The following is an 11157-nucleotide window of genomic DNA, read 5'->3' as shown; positions in this document are numbered from 1 at the left end:
GAGACTATCATGATATTGAAAATGGTGCACAACTTAAAACTTATGAATTGTTTATTTCTGGAATTTTCCATTTAATATTTTCCTACCTTGGTTAGCCATGCATAACTGATACCACAATAGATGAAACTGCAGATGGGAGATAAGAGACCAAGTATAATAGTAATAGTTTACAGGGGCTAGAGAAAAAGAGGAACTGAAAGTGATGGCTAATAAGAATGGAGTTTCTGGGGGCCAGCAGATGGTGTGATGGTTAAGGGCACTGGACTCCCTCATGGCCAACCGCGGTTCAAGTCCCAAATCTGGTGGCTTGCTTTCTCACTTTCTCTCTGTCTCTCTCTCTCTCTTATTCTGTCTCTCTCTGGTCAAATTGAAATAAGTAAACGAATAAATAAAGTTAAATAAAATAATTCTTTAAAATATTGGAGTTTCTGGGGTCAGCAGGTGGTGTAGTAGTTAAGGTGTTGGACTCCTACATGACCCATTGTGCTCGAGTCCTTCGCCTGATGGCCTGAAAATCATCCTGGGCACTTGTGCATGCATGCCCAAAAATCCCAGGAGGAGAATGAAGAAGGGATTACAACATATCCATTCCCCCTGGGGAGTGATTTCTCACTTTCCCTTACATTGTCTCTCTCTGACAAGTACATGGACCCCATGACAAACTCCCCCTCAAAAAGAGAGGTTTCCTTGAGGTGATGAATATATTCTAAAATTAGGTAGCAGTAAAGGTTGTACAACTCTCTCATATGTGAACAAGCACTGAATTTTTTAAAAAAGTAAATGTTATAGCAGTAAATTTTACCTTAATAAGGCTGTTTATTAAAACAAACTACATTTTGAAAGATATTCTCATACAATTAAAATCAACCCTTTTAAATGGCAGCTTGAAAATAAGACCTGCAATGCTTTGTTGCAAATAGGAAATAAATTATTTTTATGATTTTTCATTCTTAGCACTATTCCTTGAATCTTTGTGTGCTACTATATATAATTATCATTATTGAAGAGAAAATTAATTTTTAATGCAAATATTAATTTCTTGAGCAAGCCTGGTTTAGTTCATCTCATTCTGGTATATATATATATGTAATATGCTAGAAGCTTTTCATTGCAATATAATCTTTACATACAAAATTTCAAAATTGATTTCAGTAATAATAATGAAGAATGGCTTGTAGACTTGTGTCTTCAAACATCAGTTTGACACAATGTCTTGTAAGTTCAGTCACTTAACAGAACCCTTACTAAAATATATCATACGTCTAGCTCCAGAGTGCCAAAATCTGAAGTCAATTCTTAGGGAACTAACCTTCAAGGAAAAAAAATAGGCAAATAATCACTCAGAATAAAATGTGATGTAAACCACGTTTTTTAGAAATCATGAAAATGTTCTTAAGGGGCTTTTAGCTGCTGTGGTGGTTGAGGCATGGACTTCCACATGGCTGACCATGGTTCAAGTCCCGAACGTAGTGGTTGCTTTTTAACTCTCCCTTTCCTTCTGTCTTTCTCTTTCTGGTCAAAATTGAAGAATAATTATAATAAATAAAATTAAAAATAAATCTTTTTTAAAAGATGCTCTTAACAAGTTAATGGGACCAGCTGATGGCATAATGATTATGTTGCTGGGCTCCTACATAGCCAGCCTTGATTCAAGTCCCAGACCCAGTGGCCTGAAACTCATGCCAGGCACATGTTCACACGTGCCCAAGATTCTAGGCAGAGAATGGAGGAGAAGGGATTTTTGGCATGGCCATCCTTCCAGGGCCCACCCTCTGTTATTCCCTCAGCATTTAAACTACCATGCCAAATGCTAACCCCTGTGAAGTTTTTAAAAATACCATATACAAGATATTTCATAAAATTGATGCTTGAAATATAAATATATATTACCTTTACTTTGTAGCAGACTTCCAAAATGGTGATGAAATAATACAGATTGTGTCAAGGGAGGGAGCTTATTGTTTCTAAATGCCTTCTGGATGCCAGAAATAGCATGTTTCTTAATACATATAATCCCCTCCTCAAGTCTTTCTTGGTAGATCACACTTATGAAACGGAAAAATTGAAGCTGAAGAAGACTGAAGAAAATTCCCAATAACACGAATAGCAGATGCTGCACTTTGCTCAGCATTGCTGCTTTACACTGTAGTAAATCCTGGGAAGAGAGCCCTCATCCCAGGATTAAATGGTAGCTGTTAGATCATTCCACAGGAAATGAGTTTAAAGAATGAAGCCACTGACAGGAGTGAAGATGAAGGTCTGGACCCCACTGTTAACAGACCATTAGCTGAGACTTGTTCAAAGATTTTCACATTTGAAGACATGCAACAGCAGAGACATTGAAATTTTTGAACAATGGTAGAAAGATGGGCTACTTTGAAGAGTCTCTGAAATTAAATGATGAACATGTATCAACTAATCTGACAACTACTAAGTATTGCTGAGCCTCTGTCTTCACCTATAATGTAACACTGAGCTTTTAGGGTTGATGACAAAATTTATAAAACTCATGTATCAAATTGATGTGGAATCCTATATAGCTATTTGCTGTGTTCTTTGCAAGGTAGCTAATAATAAGTAAATTATATTAGTCCTGCCCTCATGGAAGGAAAATTTTAGTCAGTTAAATGTTATAAAGTATTTCAGAAATGATTGATTTAAAACAAATACATATGTAATTGGAAATATGATTACCGAAATAAAGAAAAATGACAAGATGCCAACATAAGGACATATTCCATTCAGCTTCTCTGAATATGTGACATTTAAATTGAGATCTGCAGAATGAAAGAAAAAAAATGCATAAAAATAGAAATGAAAGAATTATATGGAGCAATACAAACCTGAGTTTTTTGGCAAACAGAAGCCCTCGGATGAGGAGTACATCAACCTTAATGTCACTCAAGGGCAGAGAGAGAAAGAGAAAATAGCCCAAAAGATGTGGCGATGGCAGCCCCTTGGTGCAATGGTAAGTAACACATTGCTCAAGAGTATCCAGATCCCTCATGGCAACTGTGGTTCAAATACCCTGTCCATCAGCCTGAAACATGTGAGGCATATGTGCAAGTGCCCACATGTTGGAGGACAGAAGAAAGGGAATTGTGACATGATCAGACTGTGGAGTTCTCTCTCTTTCTATCTATCTAACTATCTTTTTCCATGTCTGTGCATATTCTATCATTAAAAAAAGTTCTTAAAAAGTGCAGAAAATTGATCAGAATTGGGGTTTTAACAATTTATTATCAGAACACTGATAGGAAATAGATCAGCAGGGCACCCAGAATAGATATGCAGAAATCATACAGGTGTGATTCATTAGTCCAGTGGGAGATGTGAGAGAATAGACTTGGCTGAGGAAGAGAAGTGAAAAGGTCTGAGGATCATTTAAGATGTTAATAACCAGCCCAGCCTCTGGACTAGTGGTTACGGTGGCTGAATCCCAGAATGCTGTTGGTGTGATTTGAGTCCTGGACCCAGCAGTTTGAAAAACACACGAGACACATATGTGTGCATGCCTAAAATCCAGAAGAAAAACAAAAGGGAGAGATAGAGGAGAAGGGATTGTGGCATGACGATTCTCTGTTTCTCTGTCTCTCTCTGGTAGTAGAGAGACTGCATGCACCTATGGGGCTACTAGAGATAACTGAGATTAGGTGGTTCATAAAGATATAGAGGTTTATCTGACTCATGAATCTGGTGACTAGACAGTCCACAGATGTAGGAGCTGGCATCAGACCAGCCTCCATTGCAATGTAGCTAACAGAAGTAGAGGGGATGATAGGTACATGCTAAGAGGATAGGAGGCATGTGCAAAGAGACAACCACCTAGAGGCAGACAGCCTCCTTTTATAACAGCCTGCTCTCACGGCAGCTAACTCCTTACAAAAGCTAGAATTCTCTCTCATGACACAGTATTAAATCACTCTTCAGGCACTGCATCTCACTAGCAACCAATGTCAGTACATTGTGGACCAAATTACAAAACATGAACCTTTGGGGAACAAACCATTATCCAAACCCTAATCCACACCTATACTTGTTTAATTGATTCTTTGAAAATTAACATCAGGCGGCTACCACATACCATTGCAATCATTACATTTAAAGGAAGACATGATTAAATTGTTGGGAAGTTTCATTGCAGAGAAAGTTTAGAAAATTCAAATGAATCATTTTTCAATGTCATTGTAATTTTTATTTTAAAGTTTATGTATTTTATACATGATAAAGATTATTATATACATGCATGAAAGAGAGAGAGAGACAGAGGCATCCTTCACCGGGTCTTGTCACATCCGAGCTTCTTCCCTCAATGCACCAACCAGTACATCGAGATCTTGCATGCCTCAGCCCAGCATGTTTCAGGCTAGCCAGGCTGGAGATCCAAACCAGTAGTTGGCATGTGGCTTCTGTTGCAGCACATCAGCACATCACCGTCTATACCATTGAGGTAGGCATCAATGCCATTTTAATATTCTAAGTCAAAGAACTCTCTCATGCATTGTATTGAATCAGACAAAATTCAAGTTGAAAATTATAAGTAAGATGCTGGTGTTCAGAGTATGCAGAAAAGTGGTGCCCTTAGAGCAGATTTATCTTATTTATTTATTTATTTATTTATTTATTTATTTATTTATTTATTTTTTGGAGAGGTTTTCGCTATAGGGTGTGTGTGCTCGCCAGACAGACAGAGAGAGACAGAGAGACAGAAAGCGAGAAATCACCCCCCAGGGGGGATGGTCATGCCGTAACCTCTTCTCCTCCATTCTCCTCTCAGGATCTTGGGCACACACACACACGCGCCCGGCGTGAGTTTTAAGCCACCAGGTCCGTGATGCATGGTCGACTACATGGGAGTCCAGCGACATAGCCATTACACTAACTGCTGGTTCCCTTATTTTTATTTTTTTAGGAATTATTTTATCTAACTTTATTAACTTATTCACTATTTATTATTTTAACTTGACCGGAGAGGGAGAAAGTGAGAGAGAGAGAAACTGAGAAAGCAAGATGCCAGGTCCCGGACCTGAACCATGGTTTGCCATGTGGGAGTTCAACGCCTTCAACCACCACACCATCTGCCGACCCCAAGATTTATCTTTTTTTAAATGGGTACTTTGTATGTTCATGTACTCAACACATGGTTAATTTAGCAGCCTGATGCTTTTAAGCTTGGATTTCTACAAATTCTGATGTGTGAATGATGCAACTCCAAGAGTTTCAAGTTATGTGTAATCATATGTATCATTTTGGGAAGTTTTGCACTGTTTTGACCTCTCAAAATTTTACTAGAATCTGCAAGAAATTTTAATTCAGAGAGATTTAAAAATTGGGAAAAATCAGAGTAAAAAGATTTAGGAGTATGAAAAGAGGGATTTTTTTTTTTCCCAATCAGTACCAATTCTCAAACACCGCACAGCTTTTTTCATCTGTAAATGGAAGCAAAATGACTTTAAAAAGTAATGAAAGGAAGAACTCATGAGGTGATGCAGTGAGAAATCATCCTTTTTTTTTGGGGAGAGAATTTTGCAATAGGGTGCGTGCACTCACCAGAAAGACAGACACAAAGAGACAGAAAGTGAGAAATCACCCCCGTGGGGGTATGGCTATGCCGCAATCCCTTCTCCTCCATTCTCCTCTCAGGATCTTGGACACACAAGCACATGCTGCTGGTGTGAGTTTAAGCCCCCAGGTCCGGGACTCAAACCACGGTCGACTACATGGGAGTCCAGCGACATAGCCATTACACTAACTGCTGGTCCTGAGAAATCATCCTTGTGTTCTCAACCCAAAGCATTAATCCAGCCCACTTTAAAAGGGCGTGGTGTGTAGAGATTGGACACAGGAAAGCCATGGAGAGTCGGGAGAAAACAAACACAAAACAAATGAACAGAAAAACAACAGAACAGAGACATGGACCAGCAAAGAGCAATCGTTTTAATTTTTTTTCTTTTAAATTATAACCCTCAGTAAGAAACAACTTTTAATACTGTGGTATGGTACCACTTCAACACAGTGACTAAAACTATAATTTCACTAATTAAGAGTCAACATTATTATGTGCAGATGCAAATTACTTGTCATTACATCTTAACTTTTATAAAAAAGCTGGTTCTACAACATACTGTTTGGATCTTTGACATAGCTTGGATCTGGGCCTATAGTTTGATAAATATCTTTTTTCAAAGGACCTTGCAGCCTGTTTTTCTTCTGGAAGCAGCTGGAAAAATCACATTAGCTTTAAGTGCCAATCAAACCCAAGAAGAAGAAGAAGCAGGTTGACAGTGAGTGGCAGGGGACACCCTACCTAGTCAATTATTGTGCCAAGTCCAATCTAAGTAAACAAAGAAACAAGCAAAATCAACAGGAGAAATTAAAATTACCTCTCTCACTAACCTGCATAATGCAATTCTAATTCACCTACTGTAGACTCTAGAGTCTCTTTAATGTCTTACTTTATAAAGTTCCCTTATTTCCTTCTATCTATACACTATCTCACTGCTTAGGTGATAAACCTGTGCTATTGTGGAATAAGTGTGTATGTATCTAGTCACCTGGGAGGATAGCAGAAAACCTGAGTCCAACACGGTCAGGGATTGCCCTAAGCATCAGTGTTCTGTGAGCATATGTATATTTATGTCTCTCTAGGAGACCTTCCTGTTGACAAATAAGGCTATTTATTGATGGTTTAAGGAGACAGAGTATCACATTTCACTGAATTCAACTTGCCTAGATTACTAGATGCATCCCAGTTTTGAACATGTTGTGATCTAAAAACACATGCAAATTTGAATTGATGGAGAAATGCAGACACACAAAAATATTTTTGCATTCAGCAAAAATACAGATTAGCTTGGTGATCTCAGATACACACACACACACACACACACATACATGCACACATAAAAGAATGAGCAGGCATCTTTCTTTTGAGGCTTTTAGCTTAATATTTATAATATGCCATTTAAAAGCCATCTACATGTAATTGTATTATCATCAGTTGGATTGTGGACTAGTATGTAGCTATTACAATTTGAATTAGATCTATAGACATAGCCTTCATAATTTTTATGGTTATATTGTGAAGTGAATAAAAATAATTTTCAAAACAGTATGTATGTTATGATTTAATGCTTGTCACACATATAAGCATAAATGCACTCACACATAAATGGCAGTTTTTTGCAGGAAGTGGCATGTTTTTGCATGGTGGGCAGAATTTATGTTCGAATTTGTAGTTCAGCGACTGTGTGTGGGGGGGTATTTATTTTAAATTCCTTCATTTATTTCTTCCAGAAGAGAGAGAGATAAAAAAGAAAGACAATGCCACTCAATATGGTTTTATGAGATCCACCCCAGCACCAGCCAGCGTAGGTTATGGACACCCAACATGCAGGGGGAGACTTTGGGACTTGAAACCAGGGCTTTCCCATGTGGTTAGATATCACAGGACATTCTGTTGGTGCTACACTACTACAGCTGGCCTAGGCTTTTTATTTTGAATTCCAATTACACGTTACTCAATAAAGCCAAAACGGTGAAGGCATTCAATCTCAAAAAAAACTTTAATCAAATTTGTTAGCTGATGTTTAACTTTCATGAACATAACGGTGAGAAAAAGCAAACAATGTTTTCCTGGCTTTACAGCCAAAACTGAAACATAAAACTAACTCTCCTCAGTGACTCTTCAAGGAGAGAAAAGTTCTTTTCCCTCAGGAGTTTTCTCTGACATTGTTTTGAAAGTAACAACATGCTTACTTTTGTTTAGAATTAGAAATTGAAAGATGTAATTTAAAAAAATTATAATTTTTTTTAATTTAGAAAAGAAATTGTTAGTAAGTACTATACTTTTCTGTTAGGATTTTTTTTCCTCATAAAACCATTTAGCATACCCTTCATTAGCAGAGCACACAGGATTAAGGAAAGTCATCCTTATTATGAACCTGAAGGTCCTTAGTGTTCACCACTGTGGGTTGAAAAAGCTGGCCATCATTGTGTAGACTGAAGGCTTGCTCACAGTACAGATGACATGCCCTCCTAGGGATCTTGGGACTGAATTTATAATCAAATCAAGGTATATTCCAACTTTATGGCCAGTTTTAAGATTGACCTAGGATGCCATTCTAGCATTCTAAGAATTTAAGACCTCTATTTCCTTTCTTTGACTACACTTGGGAAAGAAGAGCTCACTAGCCAGTGGTGACTCCAGGAAGTCACTATACTGAGCATTGTGTGATTCCAGTTCTTGTCCTTTTTTGTCTCATACAACATCACAACCCATGACTGAACTGCCTGATACTCATATATATTCTATGCTTTCAGGGTATGGACTGGACTATCTCTGCCCCTCCTGCCAATAGACACCCAAGTTCTAATGCTGTGTGTGGTGAGAGTAAGAACTGAGACAGACAAGACAGCACAGAGCAACATGGCTGCTGATGGGAGCTTTTATATGCTTTTGTTTTGTTTTCTTTCTGCTGGATTTACCAACATATTACTTAGTAGAGGTGGACATATTTCAAGGATAGTATAATTACTAATCCTTCATTCATATGTTTTTCACATAGTAAGGTATGTGATTTTCTACTAATTCTATTTTGGAGTGCATCTCAGATTTGTCCAGAAATAAGCAGAGAGAAATTGCATTAGACGTTGAGTATAGGTATCCTGACCACAGTCGTCTGCTTGTCCTAGCTCCTCATTCCCAAGGAAGGTGATTTGAAAGACATATTATTATTTAAGGACTGATTTAGCAATGTGCAAGGCCACTTCACATTCAATCAGTTCACAGCTGCGTGTCTAGTCTGTTTTCAGCCAATGTCTACATGAACAGTTTATTACCTGTGCCATTGTGGTTGCCAAATAGTTCTGATATTATTCTTGGGTATGTTGTCTGACTTCTGAATTTGTAGTCCAAATGTCATGCAAATTAAATAAGAGGGACCAAGAAAAGGCCTAATAGTTACATCGTTGGACTCGCACATAGTTGACTACAGTTTGAGTCCCAAACCCTGTGGCTTAAAACTCATACCAGGAGCATGTGCGTGTATGCACAATATCCCAAGAGGAGACTGGAGGAGAAGGGATTGCGGCATTGCCATCCCCCCGGGAGGTGATTTCTCACTTTCTGTCTCTATGGAAGTGCATGTGCCCTATAGCAAAAATCTCTCTCTAAAAAAAATAAATAAATGAGAATTAAGATTATGTATATTCTCTGATATGTTTGTGGCATTGATAGAAATAACAGGACATAGTCATTACAATAATGTGTTGTTGATAAGGGAGGTGTCACAGGGTTGGATATAAAAAAGCATGAGTTGAGTCTGTATGTTTATCCATTCAGCAAAAATTAAATTTATACTGTTATATATAGGAAATGTACCTCTAATTATTTATCACCTTCATGATTAGACCTCCCATTAGTAATCTATGTCTTTGGTCAGTTATAAAATAACAAATACACATCTTCCTTTCAGCCTTATGCAAGCTGGCTAGAAAATGAATCCCTGGAGTAGAAACTCACTGTTCTGCAACTTAATAGAAAAACGCTATTATTGCCAGTGTAAATTAGGTCGCACACTTTTGTAACGGTTGGAGGGGTATTTCTTGGAGGCAGCTTTATGTCATAAATTCCAAATTAACTGCTGTAGATTGTAGTACTGATCATTATTGTTATTTTATAATAAGAACAGATGCTTTTCAAAAAATCAGCCTATTCCAGATATTAAAAATAGATAGACTTAAGATGTCAGAATCCTGGGTAGGAGGGCTCAGGGAATAAAGCCTATTTAATTCTCAGAGTTGTCTGTAGTGTTAATTTATCTAGAGAACTGATTTTGCCTTAAGTAGAATTACAGAACCAATACACATATCTAGTGTGTTTTTCAAGCCTTTGGATCTGGGTCTTACACCATGCGTGCAGGCAACCCTGTGGGACCCAGCCACCATGCCACCAGCTGGCCTTTTTCATTTTTTTCTTAAAAATTATTAGTTCACTCTTTAGACTTTACATTCAAGTGTTTGAATTAATTTTAAGTATGCACCTATAAACTTTCAAGTGATGGTTTCTTTTATATTCAGTCAACAGATAATCCATGCTGTCATGTGAATGAACCTCCAGGTGTTTCAGTAACAAGAGGCAAATACTTCTGAGCATACTTCAGAATTTTGGATTGTACACTTGGTTTTGAATCCCAGGAGTCATACATCGGTTTCACAGAGCCACATCTGTTTTATGTCGTCAGTCAAAAAAGAAAAAGGAAAACAAAAATCAATCAAAAAAATGTCTAAACGTTTTCTGTAAAGATACTTCTATGTGCAGATGTGTGTAAAAAGCACCGCTGTTTTTATTTTTGCTTCCAGAGGCAAAAGAAAAATTCACCATCACATTCACCATTCCCATTCAGCAATGGCAAAATCTTTCCTCCACTGTGACATTCTTGGTGAATCGAAATCATTTTGCTGCTAGATTAAAAAGTAGATTAGAGGCTACTACACATGACATGTTTAAAAGAATTAGTATCTTTACATTTTGATAGTCTGCATTTTTAGCATGCTGACATTCAGCAGCAGGGGGGTTGATGCCCTCGGTGCGTCATAGGAAACAGCAGAACTGAGGAGTGGGTCACGTGAAGACAGAGGAACCGAAGCCAGGCTGTTCATACTGAGGCGGCAATTATACAACACACACCTCAGAAGCGATGGAGAGGTTATGATAATCCAGTCAATTAGCATTCCTATTACTTCTTTATAGTGTGTAACCTGTAAAAAGACAGGGCAGATGGCGACATTTTGCCTAAAGTTCACTTTAGAGGGTAATTAACTATGTTATTATAATGTTAAAAATGTAACTAGCATTAAAAGAAAACTAAACTGTACATAAAATTTAAAGCTGTGTGTGTGCACATTCCCACACTGACACTCTAGATACTTGCAAACAGATACAGACTCTCCCATGTAGTCACATATGGACATACATTCTCTCACACTCACATGTACATACGCTCTCACACACTGATGCACATATAATATGCCTTGTTGGATAAAGAGTTTGGAGGTTAAAGCACACTTGCAAAATTCTGAGGTCAAAGGTATTTCTGAGGTCCAAACATAAAAGAGGTCTTCAAAAAATTTTTGGAAAATGTCATAAAAAATTTT

This window comes from Tupaia chinensis, unplaced genomic scaffold (assembly GCF_000334495.1).
Source record: "Tupaia chinensis unplaced genomic scaffold, TupChi_1.0 Scaffold000052_1, whole genome shotgun sequence".
NCBI classification, from domain to species: Eukaryota; Metazoa; Chordata; class Mammalia; order Scandentia; family Tupaiidae; genus Tupaia; species Tupaia belangeri.
The sequence above is the reverse complement of the archived record's forward strand: the minus strand, read 5'-3'. Positions refer to the sequence as shown.